General features: G+C 38.0%; 1 protein-coding gene across 8 annotated transcripts in view; it reads left to right on the forward strand.

Annotated features, from left to right (window-relative positions):
- The window catches only part of LOC129240080 (solute carrier organic anion transporter family member 74D), a 149,582-nt gene that overhangs the window by 109,747 nt on the left and 19,726 nt on the right, over nt 1-20,109 (forward strand). The window contains exon 6 of one of the 8 annotated variants that reach the window (XM_054875561.1): nt 10,481-10,911. The exons of the other annotated variants lie outside the window; for them this stretch is intronic. The gene's annotated coding sequence lies outside the window, so the exon portion shown is untranslated. The remainder of the gene's footprint in view (nt 1-10,480; nt 10,912-20,109) is intronic. 8 annotated transcript variants of the gene reach the window in all.

Here is a 20,109-nt window from a genome sequence, read left to right on the forward strand (position 1 = left end):
GCTGAATAACCGATTGAGAACTAAGATTTTTTCAAAGGTTTAAGAATTTGTTTCATATTTTTATTGGGTATGTACATACATATACATATGTATACTCGCATAAACACATATACATGTATGTACCAGCTTCAAAAATTTGCACTGAATTTTAGCGAAAGGCTATGTGTGCTTGGATAAGTAAATATTGACTCAAATATATGATTCGTCAGCAATTCAGAGTTGACGAAAGTGCGTACAGTTATGGATCGTGCTAAGTATACGTGAAAGTTACTCCATTGTCTCAATGTTGTCGTCGCCTCCAAAATGAATTCTCCTCTTTGGACCACATCAATGGAAAATTTTGCTTTTATCTTCCTTATTTGTACTTGTTTGAATGTATATGCGATATTTCTTGTTTACCTTTTCGATGCTTTTCGTAAATATGTATACTGTTTCAGAATTTCATTACATTTGCAGTCAATTCTGTCGCGAATTGACATGAAATGATGGTATTTACTTAACGCAAATTTGTGTTTTACAATGCCAAAATGAAGCCAAACGTTTAAAGAGAATATTGATCACATAACTGTATCACGTATTTGTTAGTTTTAAGATTTTGTTGAAAGGATTTTTTTTTGGTATTGTAATATCACACACATACACCCTTTTTGGGTGTTTGGCCGAGCTCCTCCTCCTATTTGCTCCCTCCACAAATAGAGGAACCTACAGTTTTATATCAGCTTCGAAAGGCAGACAGTTTTTTTAGGAGATTTTTCTTGACAAAAATACACTCGGGCGTCGGAGGTGTTAGCCGTTATTAGAAAAAACTTTTTGTTTCCTTTTGTGTTTCACACCCACAGTAGGTTTCGAACTCTCACACTACCGAATGGTAGTCACGCATAAACCCACTCTCCTACTTCTCCAATACATAGGACGCCCATTGTTCCAATATATAATTACAAGAACTTGTAACAGAACTAAGAGAAGATTTGTTACATAGCTTCATCATCCTCAAACCAAGCAGTGCAAATGCAATTTTCTTTTATAAATAAATGAATGAACGTAAAGGTTGGTCAATATAATGTTTTAATTATGTGATATTTTGACAGCGACCGCTCATTTCCGCCTGAAATCTTGATAGAAGTTAGTATCACTTTTACGTTGGAAAATATGGGGCCTTAGAGCAGCTCTTCTTTTCTTATGAAGCACATTTTCATCTCGCCTGCTTTGTTAACAAGCACACTCTTAAAACTGTAAACCAATGGGCATCTCGCGCAGGGCGCAGAGATACTTTTTACTAGGAAGTAATGGTCCCGTCGGAGAACCTCCCGAAACTAGGCAACAACGAACTACTTCTCAAAGATCATGCGAGATACCTCGGAGTAATACTGGGCAGCAAATTGCTCTGGAAGCACAATGTTGAGGAAAGGGTGAAAACGGCCAGTAATGGCCTGTATGGCATGTAAAAGAATACTGGGCGTTACTTGAGGTCTATCGCCCTCTCTGATGCATTGGTGCTACACGGCAGTAGTCAGACCGATATTGCTGTACGGAACCTTAGTATGGTGGACTGCGACAGGAAAATTGACATACTTAATGCCACTGGAAAGGATTCAGCGACTCGCTGTTCTTTGCATAACAGGAGCGATGAAAACCACTCAGCATATCACCTATTGATCTTGTGGCACAAAATCTGGCAGCGAAATCCGCGCTGAAGTATTCACTTGTAGAACCCTCGGGCATAGCGTAATATGAAAAAGAAGTTCAAGTTACACAGACTACATGACTCCGCTCTTTAATTGCGAGAGAAGGTTTCATACTACAATTGAAGAGGAGGGATGGTACAAAGGCATGAAGCCTGGCCGTAGGACTTATTACATCTAGACAGACGGCTCTAAAACTTTGGACGGAGTGGGAGCGGGCATTTACTGCTCAAAACTAGGGATTAGGCAGCCTATTAAGCTGCCAGACTAAAGCAGTATTTTCCAAGAGCTACAACAAAACAAAAAATAACTTAATCTATACTAATATTATAAAGAGGAAAACTTTGTTTGTTTGTTTGTTACGAATAGGCTCAAAAACTACTGGACCGATTTTAAAAATTCTTTCACCATTCGAAAGCTACATTATCCACGAGTAACATCGATTATATTTTATTTTGGAAATAGGGCTCGAGATATAGGTCAAAACATGGACCCGGGTAACCTTCGGATGTGTATGTACAATATGGGTATCAAATGGAAGCTGTTGGTGAATGCTTTAGTCCAGAGTATTTTTCATGCCGCTCTGTGACTGGGGTCTCGAGATATAGGTCAAAACGTGGACCCGAGTAACCTTTGGTTGTGTATGTACAATATGGGTATCAAATGGAAGCTGTTGGTGAATGCTTTAGTCCAGAGTATTTTTCATGCCGCTCTGTGACTGGGGTCTCGAGATATAGGTCAAAACGTGGACCCGGGTAACCTTTGGTTGTATATGTACAATATGGGTATCAAATGAAAGCTGTTGATAAGTGCTTTAATACGGGGTAATTTTCATACCTATTGATGACTAGGGTCTCGAAATATATGCCAAAACGTGGACTCGCCGTGTCTTTGAACCGAATTAAACCAAACTTACACACATTGTTAAGTAGGTATTGAAGATGATTTCCGTATAGTTTGAATACCTATTGGTAGATAGGGTCCCGAGATATAGGTCAAAACGTGGACCCGGGTAACCTTCGGACGTGTATGTACAATATGGGTATCAAATGAAAGCTGTTGGTGACTACTTTAGTACAAAGTATTTTTCATGCCGCTACGTGACTGGGGTCTCGAGATATAGGTCAAAACGTGGACCCGGGTAACCTTTGGTTGTGTTTGTACAATATGGGTATCAAATGAAAGCTGTTGATAAGTGCTTTAATACGGGGTAATTTTCATACCTATTGATGACTGGGTCTCGAAATATATGCCAAAACGTGGACTCGCCGTGTCTTTGAACCGAATTAAACCAAACTTACACACATTGTTAAGTAGGTATTGAAGATGATTTCCGTATAGTTTGAATACCTATTGGTAGATAGGGTCCCGAGATATAGGTCAAAACGTGGACCCGGGTAACCTTCGGACGTGTATGTACAATATGGGTATCAAATGAAAGCTGTTGGTGACTACTTTAGTACAAAGTATTTTTCATGCCGCTACGTGACTGGGGTCTCGGGATATAGGTCAAAACGTGGACCCGGGTAACCTTTGGTTGTGTATGTACAATATGGGTATCAAATGAAAGCTGTTGATAAGTGCTTTAATACGGGGTAATTTTCATACCTATTGATGACTAGGGTCTCGAAATATATGCCAAAACGTGGACCCGCCGTGTCTTTGCACCGAATTAAACCAAACTTACGCACATTGTTAAGTAAGTATTGAAAATGGGTTTCGTAAAATGTGGTTGTAATTCGGAGCACTGGCAACGGGTACATCGTTCTTTTGAACCAGCCATAATGTCGCTTACTTTTTTAACGCTTGGGGCGGAACTGAACTGTCAAATTGACAGTGTGTCAATATTTCTTTCTGATTTGGATGCCATAAGGAAAAAGTAAGTGCAACATGTAAAAATTGTTTGTGAATTTTTTTGGAGTGGATTTTGGAACAGTGAATAATTTCTTACGAAATTTGAGAATTTAATGTGAAATCCGAATGAAATTATGTGTTCGTGGAAAAAAAATTTTTTTCGTTTTTTTTTTTGAAAAATATAAATGGATAATGGTTAAAAAAGCTCCAATGCTTAATAAAACATATAAATTGAAACGAAAAATTCATGGATGATCATATGCGTTGATTTGAAATTTAAAAACAATCTTCTTTTTTCCTGATTTTCAATTTATATTTTATATTTACTCAAAAACAAATAGAAAAACAAAAAATATTGTTAATGCCAAAGCGCTTGAATAAAGAATAAAGAAATAAATAATATGAAAAGCATATATTTTCTGTTCTAAACCATATCTATTCTATTTTAGTGTGCCCAGCGAAGGGGGCCGGGTTTGCTAGTAATTATTATATATGTGGACAGTCAAGCAGCAATAAAAGCAATAAGCTCAAATAGCCGCAAACAGAAGACCGCACATCTATTGGATACTTGGCCACAAAGGCATTATGGGAAACGAAGTACTAGATGAGATAGCCAAAAGTGATGTTAGAACAAGAACAAGAGAGCGACACATTTGAGCAAGAGAGCGACACACAAAAACCACTATATACAGTATACAACAAAATGGACTCCTACATGAAACATTCAAGTGTAGAACAAAGTGCAAAAAACAGACTCAATTCGTGCTTATGCTCTCACGAAAGGGCTGCAGAGCTATTATAGCTATGCTGCCAGGTCGTAATATGTTGGCCGCACAAAATAGGAACTGCTAGCACGGACAAATGCAAGAAATGCAGAGAGGGTGTTGAGGAAAATTCAGAACACCTTCTGTGCGTTTGTCTGACATTATCAAAAACGTGTTTAAAATGCCTGGGCCCCACAGTTTGAGGGTATGGAAGACGTCTCAGAAGCGTATCTCGCAGCTCTGCTGAGATTCACCAAAAGCGGCGACATCCTACATGATGTCTACTTTCAGTATTCATAGAGGTCGGTCTCCATCTGGTATCGCTAGGGACCAAAAGGTCTATGCGTGGCTTAATGTCAATCAGGCTATGCTAACCTAACCGTTGTTAACAAGTAAAACAACCGCATATTGGCATCGGAAAATCCGCTCGTGATCATCGAGAAACCTATGCAATTTGATGTGAATTTAAAGCCGTGGCATCATTGGAAAATTTTTCTTTGAAAATGCTGCTGGAAACGTTATTTCAGTCAACGGAAAGCGCTACAGAGACCTGAGAAATTTTATTTTTGATCGGCAATTTAATACATGAACTTGGACGTCTTTGGTTTCAGCAGAATGTCTACTCAGCCCATGCCACAATCGATCATTTGCACGCCAAGTTCCGCAATCGTGTTATCAGCCGTCTCGACGATGTTGGTCGGCCACCTCGGAACTGCGATTCTACGCCGTTAAACATTTTTTGTGGGGCGCGAGAAGGACTGAAGCTAATGTACATAATCTAATAACGATTCGCTTCTTTAAGGTGAATATTGAACAAGATATTCGTGAGATAGAGCCAAAAATCGTCACCAAGATCTTGGAAAACTTGGGTGGTAGCATGCGCTATTACGAAGCCAGACCAGGTAGTCATGTGATTGAAATCGTACCATAAATTATGTAAATGACTGCTCCTTCACATATACGAAAATAAAAATGTTCTTAATTTGTTTGAATGCACAAAAAAAATCACGACATGGACCACCCTCTATCACCAGTTGGCAACCAGTATATTACTCTGCCTACGTTTTTTAAATGGTGGAATCCGTGGCTTAAACCACCTGCAGTTTTTCAATAAATAATGGGTCCATCAAACTTTTCGCTATGAAATGCGATTCGGTCTTTGTATATATACGGAGGCACAGTAAAATAATAATCAAAATGACTTTATTGTTTTTTAAAATAATCAAAATTTTCAAAATTGAAATCACACTTTCCACTCAGAAGTGTATACCTAAAGAGCGACCTCTTTAAAGACTTCAACAGGTGTCATTACGCTAGTCATTTAGTGCCAAATCAGGTCATTGTGTGCCAATGCAGATCTGAAATGAGATATTAATTTGGTCTTTCGGGTGCTCAAACACTCTCTTGTGTGAGCCGGTACGGGAAAGCCCGGATTGTCTTGTTGAAGGAGGATTCGTCTTCGACAGTTGATTTTTCACAATTTCCGAAAACTTCTAGCAAAACAATAGTTATGTACCACTCGGAAATTCACAGTTTTAAGTTTCTTTGGTACAGTTGTGACATAACCAAATTTTTCGAAAAAACTGGCGGTGATTTGCTTTGAGGTGCATTTTCCGAGAACAACTTTTATTGGATTAAGCTCGTCTTGGAACACCCATACAGTCGATTGCTGTTCTGTTCCAGATTCCTCAGCTGTTTTGGCATCATAGATGTGCTTCCAACCACCGCGACTGAATTTCTTCAAGTTTTTTTTACACCAATCGACACGAGTCCTTGTTTGGGCGATTGTCAAATTATTCATTATACCAGCGCTTTACAGTCTCTAAATGTGGTACTTCAACATCCATAGTCAAAGTAAGTTTATCAATGCACTTTTGTCTCGTAAATTCACGTCAAAAATTTAATAAATCATCGTACGAAAGTTTTCACGAATTAATTCCATCTTTTGAGCGATATGAATTTTGCAACACAAATGTGACACGTAAATTTATGGTAAAAAATACCAAAATTTTCGGTTAAAATTTCAAATTACAGTTCATCAGACGCAATCCAAAATATAAAGAGTAACCCTCGTATGTACATTAGTGTGCCTCACCAAAAAAAGTTGAGGTTGTCCCACCGGAATTACGAAAATATATTTTCAGACTTCCGCCAACTAACCATATCAAGATTTACGTGAGCTGGATGGTTTTTAAAATACCTCTGAAAACTCAGTTTTTTTTTAATGAAAGTAGTTTTTAAGCTTGAGATGCTGGCCAATAGGAACAACGCCCGAAAATTCTACCAGAAAGTTCGGCGGCTTACAGAAGGTTTTAAGACCGGGGCGTTTTCCTGTAAGAACAAAGACGGCGATCTGGTGACTGACGTACAGAGCAATCTTAAATTATGGAGAGAACACTTCTCGAACCTGTTAAACAGTGACAGCTGCGCATGTCATAGAGAATGTGAAGATCCCGATACCCCAATCGATGACGACGGAATTGTAGTTCCGTTACCCGATCATGACGAGGTGAGAATAGCGATAACGCGCCTAAAGAACAACAAAGCCGCGGGCGCCGACGGACTCCCGGCTGAGCTATTCAAACATGGCGGCGAGGAGCTGGTAAGGTGCATGCATCAGCTCCTATGCAAAATATGGTCGGATGAAAGCATGCCTGCCGATTGGAATTTAAGTGTGCTCTGCCCAATCCATAAGAAGGGCGATCCTGCAATTTGTGCCAATTACCGCGGGATTAGTCTTCTAAATATCGCCTATAAGGTTCTAGCGAGCGTATTGTGTGAAAGGCTGAAGCCCACCGTCAACCAACTGATTGGACCTTATCAGTGTGGCTTCAGACCTGGAAAGTCTACCATCGACCAAATATTCTCAATACGCCAAATCTTGGAAAAGACCCACGAAAGGAGAATCGACACACACCATCTTTTCGTCGACTTCAAAGCTGCATTCGACAGTACAGAAAGGAGTTACCTGTATGCCGCTATGTCTGAATTTGGTATCCCCGCAAAACTAATACGGCTATGTAAGATGACGTTGCTCAACACCAGCAGCGCCGTCAGAATTGGGAAGGACCTCTCCGAGCCGTTTGATACCAAACGAGATTTCAGACAGGGTGACTCACTGTCGTGTGACTTCTTTAACCTGATGTTGGAGAGCATCGTACGAGCCGCAGAACTTAATCGCTCAGGCACAATATTTTATAAGAGCGTACAATTACTGGCGTATGCCGATGATATTGACATCATCGGCCTTAACAACCGCGCTGTTAGTTCTGCCTTCTCCAAACTGGATAAAGAGGCAAAGCAAATGGGTCTGGTGGTGAATGAGGACAAAACGAAGTACCTCCTGTCTTCAAACAAACAGTCGGCGCACTCGCGTATCGGCACCCACGTCACTGTAGACAGTTATAATTTTGAGGTTGTAAAAGACTTCGTGTATTTGGGAACCAGCATTAACACCTATAACAATGTCAGCCTTGAAATCCAACGTAGAATCTCTCTTGCCAACAAGTGCTACTTTGGACTAAGTAGGCAACTGAGCAGTAAAGTCCTCTCTCGACGAACAAAACTAACACTCTACAAGACTCTCATCATGCCCGTCCTGACGTATGGCGCAGAAGCTTGGACGATGACAACATCCGATGAAGCGACGCTTGGAGTGTTCGAGAGAAAGATTCTGCGTAAGATTTTTGGACCTTTGCACGTTGGCAACGGCGAATATCGCAGACGATGGAACGATGAGCTGTATGAGCTTTACGACGACATAGACATAGCGCAGCGAATAAAGATCCAGCGGCTACGTTGGCTGGGTCATGTCGTCCGAATGGATACAAACGCTCCGGCTTTGAAAGTATTCGATGCGGTACCAGCTGGTGGTAGCAGAGGAAGAGGAAGGCCTCCTCTGCGTTGGAAAGATCAGGTGGAGAAGGACTTGGCTTCACTTGGTGTGTCCAATTGGCGCCGGTTAGCACGAGAAAGAAACGACTGGCGCGCTTTATTAAGCTCGGCCAAAATCGCGTAAGCGGTTATCGCGCCAATTAAGAAGAAGAAGTTTTTAAAAACAGTTTCGCACAGCAGCATAGCAAAATAGGAGAAGTGTTTATTTATTCCTCCCTACATGCGACGCTTATAACAAGTGGATACGAGTATTAGATATTAAGCTTGAGGAATTTAAGGTTTGTATGTATTGCTACATTCTGAAGTTCCTTGAATAATAATATTTATGATTGAACGCAGTGGCATCCACTTTCCTGCCACTTGCTTGCCAATAAAATGAAAGTTTATAAAACAGATTTCTAAGGAAAAACTATTTCCCAATAGCACATTTCGTGGCTTATAGTTACATACCACCGTTTTATGGCGGCTTTAGACGCCTGGTGCCTGTTTGCCCGCCGATTGCTTGCAAGATATTGGCAGTGTTGTTGTTATTATATTTCCTGTTGCTGTCATTTTTATGGCTATTTTCTGTTTTTATGCCCTGTTCGTACTGCCAGCTATGTAGCAAGTAGCTGTATATGTTGCGCAAGCGCAACTATTGCAAAATTGCAGTTGTATTCATTTCCTTATTGTTGCTGCTTTTGTTATTTTCTTTTTCACAATAGCTCTTCACTACTAGTTCCACAAACTTCCCGCACTTGATCGACTCGTCTTCCGTTGCATTCAAGCAAGTTGTAAGACCAACTTGGCCTGGTCTGGCCCGGTCCAGTCCAGACTTGCTACAACAATAACAACCAGCCAAATGACTTGACACAAAATGCATAACATTGAAAGCAAAATTGTCAAGCTCGTCTGCCGTGTAACATCGATTATGTTGTTGATGTTGCTAAGAGTACTGGCCACTATTACAATGGCATATCTTCTTGTAGCTTAATAGCCGGTTTTTTGACGCTTTGGGATCGTGCGTTTGAATGTATTTCAAGTGCACTGTGCGACGCCGATACACTAATGCCACATTTCACTTTTCTGTTTCTTCACTGGGAAATCTGTATGCGACAACTTGTTCAGTGTCTGGTGACAATTGATTGTAATCCATTTGTTATCTGAATCTAATTATTTAACCTTATTGGGATCCATTTTTAGTCTTCTAATTCACTAAGGCATGCAACATGAAGAAAAAGTTCACCGAAAACGTACACGAGTATATAATAAATCTGAACTGCGATACGAGTCTTTAAATGCCATTATCTGATTGTTAAGTATGATCAGAGCCAAGGTAACTCTGCAAGTACACTGACATCTTTTTCTGCGCGGAAGATATGTACGTTCCTTAGAAAAGCGAGAAAAAAATGGTTTGTTTGCTTTTTCGAGTTATTTATTTCGGGGGTTTTTAAGATTTGAGTGTTGTCCTGAATCTTCAGTCTTGTTTTTGTCTAGTTCGTTATATAATGTTCGTATAGACTTTGGTACTTCGTTAACAAGTTCTGAAGATAGAGATAACCCGTTTTTTCGCTATGTCGTCTACTATCTCGCTCCTTTAATGCCGTTATGACCTGAAACCCAATAGAAATGTAGCTTACAATTCACTGCCAACCTTTCTTCTGCCTCCCTGCTCTGAAGAACGATCTTTGACGTTATACTTGTAATAAACGATATAATTAACTTTGGAGTTGGTCCCAGTAGTAACACAAGCTGCCGTAATCTGGAAGCTTATATAAAGATTACGTTGAAGTTGTACTGCACATTTGGATTTCGTTAGCTCTAAAATGTGCTTATTGCTTTTATCTTACACGAAAAATATTTACTTAATAAGTAATTTTTTGGGAATTATGTTTTGCTTAGAAAAAAATTTTTTGTTTTGAGATTCATGCAAAAACGAAAATTTTGTTTAAAAAATTGATTAGTGAAACGTTTTATTTTAAAATCGTAAAACAAAACAATGTAAAAATAGAGTTGTAGTTGTACATTGTTATTGCTAAGCGCTGAGAAAATATGTAGTATCGCTTTTCTTAGATTTCTTAGCGGATTTAGCTAAGTTTTTTTATAAAAGTGACCGCCGCCGTGGCTGAATACCATTCGGAGTGGAATGCTAGATATGGAGTTCAGCTTAAGCTACCTGTTTGAAATCACGTGGGCTTAAATGTTTTTTTATAAAAAAAAATAAAAAAAATAGTTAGTATGCAAATTCACGTTCAATCATATTAATAAAATATAATAAAAATGTAACCTGAACTTTTTTTCTTGCAGTGGATCCTAGGACCGCTTAAAAGTACCGTCAATGTTCTGCTCTATCGAATATTGCGCCAATGGTGACAGCGAGAGTTGCATTACTGTTTTATTTCTTTTTAACACGAGACGATTGAAAAGATAGTGAACGGATATTCCTTTCCCCCTTCTCTACACCACTGTGGCATATACTATTGAGTCGTATATTCAACCTCGCTGTATACTCACTAACCTTCCAATGTTCTGTGAGAATCGCGATTAGTCTTGAGATGTCTGAAGGTCATCTGTAATAGTGAGTCTCTAGTTCCATCTTAAACCGGCTGAAGGGAACTTCTACTGGTCAGTCGATCTTAAGCAGGAGCCTAGCTTAGAAACCTCATCCGTCTTCTCGTAACCCTTGATTTTCCTGTGACCTGGAACCCATACCAGAGTGAATTCGAGGCATTAACTGGGTGAGTTGAGTTCCTCTATGCACTGAATTACAAGCTTGGAAGTTATTTTAATTGAGTTTACCGCTATAGCAGCCTGATTACCCGTGAAGATATCGGACGTGATTTCAGCTTGCATGATGCCAAAAACTGTCTTTCACCCTTAAATTTTTAACTTAATGTAGTTGTAATCTTCAGTTCCTGTTAAAACAGAAGCTTATCAGGAAATTTACATGCGACCACTTGTTAATTAATTTTCATTTAAACTAATCTTAAGTGCTCGTGCAACAGTTAAATATTCCAAACAACATTTACAATATTTATCCAAATGATCAGGGCAACACCCATTTTTTGAAATTTTACTTGCGCCGTATTTTTTTTTTTTTTTCATTATTTGTGTCAAATAAGAACGAAAAAAACGGAATATCTCTATTTAAAGTAAACAAAATTAAATTTAATACAAATGATGAACCCATTAAAAGAAATACCAAGAGGCTGTATGCGTATGCCTCGATAACGGCTTAATAAAACTTAAGTTGGGGTCAAGTATTGTTATCATCTTCTTTAAATCCAACAATAATATTATTGAGATCCAATGAAACCACGCTCTTTTTTTATATACTTAGACTAAGTCACAATCCACCCGTCTGGTGTCACAAGCTGTACCTCTCACTATGAGTTTGTTTGATTCCAAGAATTAACAGCCAGCCGAAATAAAATCTTCCTAAAATGTTTGCGGGTATTTAAAGTCCGGTCCGATCTGGACCGAATTTATCATTCCTTACTTGTTCTTTATTGACTTCTTTATTTTCTAAATTTGTTTTAATTCTCACTCTCGTTACACTACACTTTTATGTTATATAAATATTTGATATGTTAAATGTGCTTGTATGAATATTTTCATACATATGGGTATGTGCGTAGATACATATATAAACATTAATGGTTGAATACTTCCATTTAAATGTTTATTTTAGATTTGATTTCAGTCATTCACTGCCGCTGACTTTGACCTTCACATTGAATTTCTGGATTATAGCGAAAACTAAGGCCGCGCTCACACTGCCAAATTATATGTATAAAGGCAGGTATACCCGGAAAGAAATTGCTGCCGATAGTTAAAAGAAGATGTTCATTCTAACTGGAATATTTTACTTTAGTACTTTTGGCATATTTAAAATAGAAATGTATTAGGAAACGTGTGAATTTTCCACTGATGTTAATCTAATTTTTAAATAGTATTTTCCATATACTTATGTATTGCAGTAAGCTACAAGGGAGTTGTTGTAAGTGAAATAAAAATATTCAATTTTAGTAATATTTCCTTCCATACTAGTTAGAAATACCATTAATTATAATTAGTAGCACACCGCAACATTTACCCCAATATTATAATATTAAATTCAAACTTGATTTGCAAATGAAATAAATAGAATGACACAGACGACCTTGACAAATTTAAACTCGAACTTCTATGTTTTATATAAGCATAACTTTTAAATTGTAGAAGCATAATTTGGATATTCTGTGATCGAAATAATGAAATGTTACTCACATACGAGTATATACTCACCACGCTGATGATATGGTGTTAATGGCATCAAGACTGTGCCCCAATACGATCAGTGGGATCATTCAAAAGGTGCTTAACTCTTCGGCTCCAGGTATGGCTCAGTATTTTGGTGAAAAGCTCTAGAGAGAGAATATAATATCAAATTACTTGGCAGAATACAAAGATCAGCCTGTGCAATAACAGTCGGTACAATCAGATCATGTCCTACGGATGCCCTGAACGCTCTGACACACGTTATTCCGGTAGATCTACATATCAAGAAGATGGCAACAATGAGTGTATTTAGGTTAAATGAAGCGGGTCGCTGGAAGGAAAAAGCTCATGGTCATGCCAGTCTATAACTGCGACAAACCCAGTATACCTCGAAGAGGACTAACTACATCGTCCCGACGGTAACATTCAGTAGAAATGTTGTCACTCTCTTTCAATCTAGGAAAGAATGGAATAAGGGATTCTCACTAAACAACTTCGACACTACAGTCTATACAGATGGCAGTAAAATGGTTGTGTCGGAGCTGGTATATATTCTCATAAACTTAAAATTGAAAAATCTGTGCGTCTCCCTAATGCTTGCAGTGTCTTTCAAGCGGAAGTACTGGCAATTGGGGAAGCTTGTAGACTACTAATCGCAGATCCCTCTTTTAAGGGCAATATCGCTAATCTGTCGGATAACCAAGCTGCAATCCAGGCACTGGGTTCGGCTACAACAACCTCTAAAGTGGTGGAACAAAGCAGGACTAGCCTAACCACCTTGAGCGAAAACCATAAAGTTACCTTAATCTGGGTCCCGGGACATCGGAGCATTGAAGGTGATGAAAAATCGGATGAACTGGCAAGAAGGGGATCTGCCATGAATAACGCTCTTGCAGACTAGGTATTCAAACCATTAGGTGCAGTCACGAGTGCAATTTCCCTAAAATAGTCATGCCAAATAGATACAGAGCTGAGCTTACAGTCTGTGTCAGAAGAAAAGAACCGGTTTTTTTCTTGTAACTTCAAGATATATTACATTCTGCTTTTTGCTGCGACGCCAGTGCTAACTCAGGTTAGTGTCGTTCGAAATTTTTCCGAAAACGCAACCAAACAAAAATGAGTGAGAAGTACGCGAAGCATTTCTAAGCGGTATTTTTATCCACACATTCGAAAGACCCGAACTTATCTTACGCCGCGGCTGCAAAAGTTATTAAAAAATCAAAAAAGTTTGTAGTTTGTTGTCATGTGGAATCAGCTGTACAAAGTGTACAAAAATGTTGATGACGTCCAACTTTTTAAGCGAGACCCTTCTTTGCGACTACGGCAAGCGCGCAACTTTCTTGCTAAAAAGGGAATAGATGTGAGTATCAACACCATCGAATGTCGACTGAATGAAGCAAATATATCCTACCGTCCCACATCATCAAAATCACTGCTCTCAGAAAAACACATTGAAAAACAACAAAACTAGAAAATGGGGTCACAGTAATGGGCTGGCCTTCCCAGTCCCCATACGCCAACTCCATTGAAAATGTGTGGGGAACTATGGAATCGCATCTTGCTGGAAGGCCAATTCATGATTTAAAGCAACTCGCGCGTCAAGTTCGCAAAATCTAGTCCTCTTTGTCGACAAGCTACGCAGAAAAGCTGGTTCAAAGCATGCCGAGAAGACGCCAGGCTATATTCGACAACCATGGAGACTACACGGCTTATTAAGTAATTGCGACTCGCAGTTTTGTACATACTTTTATGTAAAACAAAATTTAAATATACACCTTTTATACTTCATGAATAATCGCGGTTTCTTTTTTCTGACACAGACTGTATGTAACGGTATTGACGTAGTTGTTAGTGAAATAGTTACGTACACGGTGAGATGTGTGAACTGGTTCATTGTCGCCATTAAGAAACCAAGATTTCGATTTCTTGCAACGATACATTCTCTTCCCACTCTGTTATAAGCGTACACAATACCTCTTATTTGCTAACTGATTCTATTAGAAGGAATTTTGAGTAGACCAAACTGCGTCATTCAAAGAAAACCATAAAAAAAACTTTATTTTGAATTGCCTTGTATTGGTTTTTTTGTCAAGCCCAGTTCGTTTCGATATTTTCAGTCATATTCTTAACGGTGCAAAAGCTCACATCTACACCTTATATGATTGGCGTAACATCTTTAATTTTTGCGTCTTAATTTCCCCTCATTTTCCCAAGCAATTCAACTCATCGAGTTCCTACGATTATGCAAAAGCCGTCAAGGCGAGTTCTTAAACCAAGAAAATGCACCTGCACCTAATCTGTAGAAGGCTTAATATATCATGGCGGAATAATAAAAGGTGGCATTACACATATCGCACCCTAAATACAAAAGGGTCACAACTCAAAATTTTCCACACTCGAGCTTGACTTGTTTACAGTAGCACAGAAAACAAACTATGTGACATATCACGCTGAAATTTGCCATGTAAGCTTATAACAGTCCTACCAAAAAAACAAAAAATTTATTTTTGCCATATGTCGTTCGTGGACCGTTTTATTGATAACGTCTCGTTCATATTTGAGCAGAAGGAACATTTTGAGTTGTGACCCTTTTGTATTTAGGGTGCGATATATATTTAGGAGAGGCATTTACACATATATATTTAGGGGACAATTTTGCTATTATCTTCGAAATAGTATTTGCTTGCAACACTGTTCTTTTTTCTTCAAGTCTCCGTTTAAATTATTTTTCTATTTTTTGGAAAAATACATAAAATCTGTAAAATGCCATTTATTTGTGAATAATAAGCAATAGGTATAATAAATTGAAAAGAAAAAGGTATAAGAGATTAATCTTTATAAATCTCTTATATTGACCAATATAATTTTTTTTATTTAAACATTATACACACAAAGCTCACATTTAGCATTTGTTATAATCACGCTGTTGATTTCGTTGATTTTCATAAACTTAATTGCATCCAACCCGTAGTTGGTTCTTTTATCTGTAATGCTTTTAACTCTGAAACACACGCAAAAGTTCTCATATCTACGTTGCTTCGCTTTGTATGAATGAAATTTTTTAACTTGTTGTTATTTCATAGATTTAGTATATCATAAGCTCTTTTGTTATTGTTATTGTTAGTTTTACAAGGTGAAGTTCAAAATAAACAAGACTAGCGTGATAAACATTTTTTTGATGGCGCCATCATTTTAGTAAGTTAGTGCGTTGGATGTTACATTCCTAGCTGACTTCCAGTAAAAGCTTGGTGGAAGCGAAGTTATGTTTGTGTCATCGGTACAAAAATAAGTTTCGAACAAAGAGCTAACATCAAATTTTGTTTTAAGATCAATAAAACGTTTACCGAAACATTTGAATTGATGAAAAAAGTTTATGGCGATGATTGTTTCTTTCGTGCCAGAGTTCATGAGTGGTTTACATGTTTCAGAGATGGTCATGAGGACATAAATGACAATGCTCAAACAACAAGGTGAATTTTGAAATGTCGCGGGCTACGTACATTCGAATTTTGAGTATTATTTTTTTTTTTATGTTGGTACACTCGTCTCGAAGATATGTTGACGGTTTTAGCAATAAAGCATATTTGGTTTGTTTGTGAGAGACATAAATAAGACAAGTGTTTTGCGTATTCGGCAATTTTCTGCTATGTGTAAAAAATGTCGTATATATTTCTGGCCATAATCTTAAGGCATACGCTTCCAATAAGGCAGTGTGAAATTTTGTGTACTACTCCGATGCCTGTACTTGCAAGTAAATACTCGTAAGCAGATAATTCTTATATTATATATACTCGATATTTTTTTTTAGTTTGGTCCTGGTATCGGTCGTTCTTTTCGGTATTAACTATATAAAAACGGTATAACTATCAGTTGAAAGTGAATTCACAGAAAGTGCTTTCGCTAGGGCAAAAACTGCTTTTACAAGTATTTTATTTTTGCAATTTCGTCCTTCGAAAGTGAAAATTTTAATAAGAATGTAAGTAAAGAAGTAAGCAACAATAAAGAAGCTAGCACTTCACTTAAATATTCCAACCAGCAAACCCAAGAAAATAAGCAAATCAGCTGTCGATTCACCTTGACCATCACTTGTCATAAACACATCCCCTCAGGTCAAAGTAAGGCATGTAAATTTCAATTTACCGCTGTGTTTTCGTGTTTACTTTTCTTGTACCTTCTGAGTGTAATGGTTTTTGGAAAGTTGAGATTTTTCAATCTCTCCAATATCCTAAAAAAACTCTCTCCCATGCGAAAACCCCCTCTTGAAAGCCGGAAATTTGGGTACATAGAAATGAAACCGCTTACCATTAAAACATTTAGAAAAATTGTCTTTTTGCACCTCAGTTGGGAGGACGATTTTTTAAAGTAATATTATATTATATTATACTGAACATAAAAATGCTAATTTTTGTCCATTTTCCTTTGTGAAATTCAAATAAGAAATGAAAATGAATTAATTCGCATTCGTTCAAGAGTAATACTTAAAACACAAAATCTTGCCTGATTTTTATAACTCCAGATTTTTACTCGATACTTAAATATACCTGATACTTTGTGCCGACACCAGAAATAAGTAAAAGTATCAATTCCAACGGTATGAAATGGTCATGTGATAGATGTGGGGCAAGTAGCGAATATCAGTTGTTTTTTAACCGTTGTTCACATGATGATCTTTTTAACTCGACGCTTTTGTCAGTCGCAGCGGTGGAGGCAAATCATCAACCACAGAACGGCGGAAGTAATGGCCAATTTCGCGTCCCAAAAAACTGGTGCTAACAACTTCTTCGCCAATTTCTGGACACCAACTCGTTGCGAAGACGAAGAAAAGGGTCGCCCCACTTTATCCTCTCGTTTTGGTTTAGGATCGTAGTGATAGACCCAAGCTTCATCCAGACGCTTTAAATAAAAATTCATATCTTAAGAGCTGTTCTCAAAAAAACCTCCAACATAAGGCCTAAATATTTAATGAAAAATACCGAAAACATAAGGTTATGCAATTCATTTTGCAACATGAAGTAAAAGAAAACGATAGGAGGTGCAAAACAATAAGAGGCTACCGAACAGCCTAACTACCTATGGGCGAAAGAACCAAAGGGCGAGCAAACAAACGAGTTGTCGTCCAAGAGAAACCCAACACAAACAAAAATACCACCAACCACTTGTTGAGTTCAATGTGCTTTACCTGCATCGAAAGAACAACAACACAGCAATAAAAACCCAAAGCAAACCTTAGCAAACAGTGACTGAAACGGAAGAGGCAAAGCTGTCAATTGAAAGTGCAGTGGTGGCAGAAACGGCAGCAACAACAACAATTCAGAACATTCAAAATTCGCCAGCAACACCAAAATACATACCCCCTATATATTGAGTATGTATGCATGCATGACATACATATATAAGAACATTTGCACGCATACATTACGTTGAAAAAACTCTGCTACTACTGCGGATGCATCCACTACTCGATCTTTTAGCTTCATGCAATTGTTTCTTGCCAAGCGACTGCTATGTACGTCAACCATGCCACTCTGTGTAAAACAAAAGCGGATAAAATTGCTCCAAAGTGAATGATCTCTTACCAAACAAAGAAGAAAAAACAAAGCCAACGACATCATCATTACCACAGCATCTTTGGTTATTATCAAACGCACAGGTTGAAGAACACTGGCTGTTGCAAAACACAACCATGAGCAGAACAACAGCATTTTTATTTAATTTGCCAATATTGCCATGATCGCTGCTAATGCTGCGGGACTGTGGTTGCATTTTTTGACGATTAGTTGCATGTGAATCTCAACAAAGGCTAAAAGTGGTCTGAAAACATAAATGAATAAAAAGGAATTATTGCCAAAAAATAATAGTCAAAACAAGCGAAGCCCAGTATTGCAACTACAAAAACAACAGCATCACAAGATGTGGGTATGATGATGATGCATGTGTGTATGTGCATATGTACATACTTTTCATCGCAGTTAAACAAACTTAATACACCTCTGTTGCTGCCCATCTTCTGCTGAACGTGTTAATATGTATGTATGTATATATGTAAGTATGTACGAACTTATATACATAGATAATATGCATACACAACTTTTCTTATGGCAATTGTTGTTCTCATATAGTTGTCAGTAAAGTTAACGCCACTGTTGCTGCATTAGTGCAAAATGTCAAGGAACTTTACTCATCACTGCCAACTATGGCCAAGCTTAGAGCCTTCTCTTATTTTCGCTTCTCCATTTTCTCTGTGGCCATACTCACCTTGGATTTTTGTTTATGCAACTTAGAGGCCGCCGTAGCAGAATGGTTTGTGCTTATTTACTATTCGGTTGGTCCAGGTTCGAAACCGGGTTCGACGTAAACCAACAAGTCCCTTCATTATGTAGTATTTATGCTTATGTATGTACTTATATATGTATATGTATGTACCAGGTGATCATCCTCGTACCATAAACACTCATCTGGTATTCTGCCATCGGATGCACTGCTATTTAAATAACAAACGGCACGACATTTTCACTTTGTAAGAACTCCTCTTTCTCGTTATTATATCTAATGCGACACGTTCCTGAAGTCCATCAGAAAAAGACGTCTTCACTCAAAACACCACGATCCGAAACTGTAGAGAATTTGCCGATACTCTCAAAGAGAGTTTAATGATACTCTCAAAGAGTTTCGACCAAGGTGGATTTAATAAGGTGACAGCATTCACCCAGCTGAATTTTTCGCCGTAGGTATGGCTTACGTCAAAATGATATGCTTTGTTTGTATGTATTGGTATGTTTACATTCGTATGTTTACATTTGCTTGCTGATTTTGACATGATGCTTGCACCAAACGCAACAACAAATACATGTAGGGTTTTACTTATATGTGTTTGCTGTCACCTGTAATAAATTCGCCTTGGTTTCGACACATTAGATAGCTTCGAAATACATATACATATCTATAATTTTACTGTCTCAGTTGTGAATTGGGCTAATAGATTCAAATTTCCTATTATTTGTGAAAATTCCAGAAAACAATGACAAATTCAAAAATTTGTATAAGGGTAAAATTAACAGGGCAATTTTTTAATAAAATACATGAATAATGAAAGTCCGTCAATATGCATTTTCACACACGCTTTAAGACTGTTAATGCCTGCAATAACTATCATCAACTGCAAAACTGGAACTGAAAAACTGTTAACTGTTTTGGGTTAAAATGGGTTCAATAGTGCGAAATGGTTAGATATCTTAGGAAACTGTTCCGGTAATGATACTCTAAAAAAACAGTCGTTTACGAGTGGCATGAATGCTTCAGAAGAGATCGTGAGTGCATCAAGGTGGCAGGCCGTCGCCATCGAAACGTAATGATGAAAATCTCAATAAAATGAAAGAAAAGTTGATCATTTAGAGCAAATTACTCGTAACATTCAGAGAGTTTGCACAGGTCTTGAACATGGCTTATGGATCCATTCAGGATATTTTAGTTAATGATTTGGGTTTGCGCCGTATTGCTGCAAAATTGGTCCCAAAGAACCTGAATTGCATGCAAAAAGGTATCGCGTTGATATCGCCAGAGACATTATTCTAAAGGCTGAATCCGATCCAACATTTATCAAACGCATCATTACTCGAAACTTTGATTTACGAGTACCAGCAATCCAGATATCAGGCGATTGAGTGGAGAGCTCCTAA

This window comes from Anastrepha obliqua, chromosome 3 (assembly GCF_027943255.1).
Source record: "Anastrepha obliqua isolate idAnaObli1 chromosome 3, idAnaObli1_1.0, whole genome shotgun sequence".
NCBI lineage: Eukaryota > Metazoa > Arthropoda > Insecta > Diptera > Tephritidae > Anastrepha > Anastrepha obliqua.